This window comes from Solanum verrucosum, unplaced genomic scaffold, assembly GCF_900185275.1.
Source record: "Solanum verrucosum unplaced genomic scaffold, falcon-dt-bn FXZP01000012.1, whole genome shotgun sequence".
In the NCBI taxonomy this organism is placed as follows: domain Eukaryota; kingdom Viridiplantae; phylum Streptophyta; class Magnoliopsida; order Solanales; family Solanaceae; genus Solanum; species Solanum verrucosum.
In genome coordinates, this window is record NW_026020063.1 from 1,862,202 (window position 1) to 1,867,096 (window position 4,895).

Here is a 4,895-nt window from a genome sequence, read left to right on the forward strand (position 1 = left end):
TGGGTTAAATTAAAACGGGTTGGGTTGCAGTTTGCCCATATTAATTCAGGTAAATTTGGGTTGAATGGAAGACGGGTTTGACCCATTTTATATGGCACAAGAGTATGAGCTAAATTTTGTATTGCATTCATGCGTATGTCCTCAACTTCTTTTATCTGTTAGAACAATGATAAATAGCGCGCAAAAAAGTAATAGAAATTCTCTCTACATGTCTTAGGTTTAAATAAGGGTTAGCGAATTAATGAACAGATTTTGGAATTTTATAAATTAGAACACATAAAAAAGGCTTAAGTTATTGATGGTCATTTAAAGTGGTCCACATATTTCATCTTGACATTTCAACTTGTCTTTGTACCTAGGGTGGTAATTTTAGTCCTTACAAGTGAAATGAATCCACTTTTTCATACTAAATTAAATGGATAACTCATATTTTGTTAAATGGATAAATATGGACTTAAACCTATTTAAGCTCATATAAATATGAACAAAATGGGTAAACATGAGAATCCATATATACCCATATATCACTCACTTATGATAAAAAGTTCTGATTGCACTATTTGTTTTTGAAAATAATAAATAAATAATTGGGTGGTGGTGGTGGGGTGGGGAAGGATATGGGGTTGGGGGGAATTTTTTCTTTTAAAAAAATCTTTTTTATAAAATATTTTGTGTGTGGGTGGGAGGTGTCTTGGGTGGGGTGGAGAGGGGGGTAGGGTTGACAATTTTTTTTTTCAAAAAAAATAAATAATTTTGTTTTTATTTAATTTTTTTTTGGGTGTGGGGGGAGGTAGGTAGCGGGGGGGGGGGGATGGGGTAGGGTTGGCAATTTTTTTTTAAAAAAAATATTCCAGGGTGGGTGATGTGTGGGGGGGAGGGGGGGGGGCGATGGGGCTACAGGGTAAAAAAAAATCTTTTTTTTGTATGAAAAATTATTTTTAAAAAAAATAATAATATAGGAGTGGGGTAGGTGGTAGGGGTTGAGGTATTACCAATTTAGTTCTGATTTAATATTTTTTGGCTTTAGGAGATTAAGGTGGGATACAACCATTTTACCCAAATCATATTTGACCAAATCCATATTTACCCATATTTTATATGGGTGAGTGGGAACGACACCAAAAAGAACAAGAAAATCGGGATTTTCGATTAGAGGAAAAGGGGAAATGGGTCAGCTGATCTCTGTAAGTTTTGCTACATCTGAAAATTAGAGGTGGACATCAAGTTGTTGCTACTGTCATTACCATAAGAATGACGTAGAACAAAGAGCAAAGCAAAACTTTATATGTATAACCCATTAATTCATTCAAGAAGGGAAGAGGGAAATTGTGAAACCTGAAGTTGCTCAGCATGGAAAGGACCGTGTTCCAACGTCCTCGATTTCATCATTTTGATCTTACATACCTTTTGATTCTTGTGTTGCTGCTCCATTGCTAATTTTCTTGAGAGCAACAGATGCGTTTTGAAGGAGATGGAAGAATAAGGAAATATTTCAGAAAGCTACTTCTCATCTTTCAGTCGTTACACTTTTTCTGCTGATCTTCCAGCTACTTTTGAGCAGTGTAGGAGAACTAATGTAATTTCTATTTTATATGGGTGAGTTGTGATCCAATCCATTTTAACTCAATCCATATTCAATCCATCCAAATCTGAACCAATCCACCATTTGCAACCCCTACTTGTACCAATTGAACATCTTGTTTGTTCAAAAGTCATTCATATTGAACACAGCGTGCTGACATGAGAAAAAATGTGTCCACCCTTCTTTAAGCGCATAAAATAATAAAAATAATACTCCATTTGTTCCAATTTATGTTACATTTCATTTTGCGAGAGTTAAAAAGTTTAAGTCTGATCGAGAATTTGCTCATCCACTCTTCATATTTTTAAAAATGAAATTTATATATTTGTAAGCTACGTAAAAAGTACTATAATAATTGATAATTCAAAATTTTAAAGATATATGAAAAATATGCGGTCATAAATAAACTTGTTTGAATCTCGAAATTCAAAATGTGTCACATAAATTGAGATAGAGGAAGTAATTTTTTTTTCTCTCTAATTTATACATCTAAATTAATAAAAATAAAAAGGAAAAAGAAGGCAGTCTACTTCCCCAACCAGTGTTACCTTTCCTACAACTATTTCCATATACCATTTTCATCATCTTTTTACACACATACCCACTCTATCCCTTCCATCTCTTTCTTTTTCTCTCGCTCTCTCCAATTTTTCTTTTGATTTTTTCTAAGTCTCAGATATTTTGGTGAAGTTTTATTTATTTTGATGAACAAAAGATGAATGAATTTATTTTTGGTATAAATTTGTCATTTTTTTTGTAACTGTGATAAATAATTGCTAGTTGGAAGAAGATGAAGGCAATGGTTTGATGCTATTAATATGAAAGAGGAACAAATATTTAGCTTAGGTAAGCAAAATATCAACGTAAGTGAAAGGGTTAACATTCGATGGAGAAGAAGATAGAAGTACGACAATAGTTTACTGGCAATAACGTCGACAATGGTGGAAGGGGAAATAGGATTGAAGAAGAAGAAAAATGAGGAGGAAGAAGGAAGAAGGAGGAGGTGGAGGAGGAGGAAGAAGAAGAGGAAGAAGAATAAGGGAAGGAAAGGGGGAGGGGATAGGTTTATTTAAAGAGAAAAACACACTACATAAATATTTAAGATTCTATATTACTAGTCATAAATATGTTTTTCAATAATTATTAAAATAACAATCTAATTATAATTATTAACATTTTAAGATTATTTTGTATTAAATTAAATTTTACTTTTTATGTTAATTATCATATTTAGAAGTAAAAAAAGGGGAAACTTTTTTCTCTCTCTAATAACTAATATTTAATATATCTATAACTACATTTTAGGAAATTGAGGATACACATCTTTCAATATTTTTCAAAAAGGAAAAGAATTTTTCAAATCTTTCTCCACTTTCTTCTCCAAAAGATTTCATCTGTATCCTCATCGCTCTTAGTTTTTACTAATTTCTTGCTCCTTACTCTTACTTTTAATTGAGAAATCTTAATATAATTTTTCAATTTAAAAATTATGTCTAAAAAATAAAAACTTCCATACACTCCTCGTAAGAATGTCATAGTAGTTGAAGAAAATAGCCCTAAATTGAGGAACAAGTTTCAAATTGCATATATTCACTTAAACATCAGTGAAGAATGTGAGTACTACAGAAGAAGGATAACTGATGGTTATATTAAATCTATAAATCAAAAGGAAAAAGATAGTGTAAGATTTTCACGATTTCTTTGACGGATGACTCAAATTTCAACTTCGTACAAAAAATACAACATAATAGATTGAAGAATATTGTAAATGGTAGTTCTTCACAAGTTAAAAATTCGAAATCCGACAACACTAAAGAATATTGCTAAGAATTCTAAGTTGAAAAAAATCATGAATATTAAAGTGTGTTTGTAACAATTTTGATTCATTTTGATTTTATTGGTTATATTTTTGTTAGAATTTCGTAACAAGTACAAGGTTGTGCACTAATTAACAGCAACGGAATGCAACATAATGATAATTGAATCTTGTGAATGAGTTTCTCCAAGTCCGACTTCCAGTCTTAAGAAATTAAAGTTATGTTTCACAAACTAACTGTCATTTTTGTTTTGAAAAAAAGGTCTGAAAAATACTTCAACTTTGACCAAAATTATTGTTACGATACCAAACTTTATGGAGGACCTTTCACCCCCCTGCACTATTTAATAGTGTATTTTAAAGGTATATATGTGTCCACGTGGACACATTATTATTTATAATGATGCAATATTTATGATGTCCACGTGGGCACATATATACCTTTAAAATACACTATTAAATAGTGCAGAAGGGTAAGGTCCTTTCCAAAGTTCGATATCGTAACAATAATTTCGGTCAAAGTTCGGATATATTTCAGACCTTTTTTTCCTTTTGTTTTTGTTGATGTCAGTAGAGAAGATAAAATTTTAGTTATTCTATTTCTCCCTTTGTTTTTTCTGTTTTGTGTTCTTCACTTTTTTTTCTGAATAAAATAAATATCAACAAAAACAAAAATGACACTTAGCTTGTGATATATTACTTTGAATTCTTGAGACTCAAAGTTGAACTAGGAGCAACTCTTTCACAAGATTCAATTATCATTCCGCTACTATTATTAGGTACACAATCCTGTACTTGTTATGAAATTCTAACAATGGTATCATAGTCATCATTGATTGTACTACTATTTTAAAAAAATCACAATAGTCATGTTGGTGTCTTTATTTTAAAAGTTATACTACTATTTTAAAAGTTGTACTAATTCCAGTAAGTTCATGAAAAGTGATGTTATGTTAGTACTATTTTGTGACTATTACTTGGATTATTAATAGTACCTCTTACTTTACAATAAATATATTTGGCATGACTCTTTTGGCACGACTCTATTTTTTGGGGTTATTTTCATAATTAGAGGTGACTGATAAGGATGCTGCTGTAAATTAATTTTTTTCACCCAAAATGTCCTTTAAAGTTAAACCACTAAGAAAAGTCTTAAACGCTAGATGGTTTCAAGAAATTACACTGCCCAATAATTGTTTCCTTTCAAATAAAAAACACTTAGGATGTGTTTGGTATGAAGAAAAAATGTTTTCTTGGAAAGTTTTCCTAGAAAATAAGTGGATTTCTAACTTAATTTCTCAAGTTTGGTTGGTGAGTAGAAAATATTTTTTAGCGTTTAGTTTGTGAATGAAAAACATTTTTAATCAAATATATTTTTTTCTACTAAAGAGTAGAAAATAATTTTTGACCCGAAAATCAATCTTTTGGACATGACCCCGACACGCGAACTAGGACATGACCCCGACACGCGAACTAGGACACAACCCCGACGACACA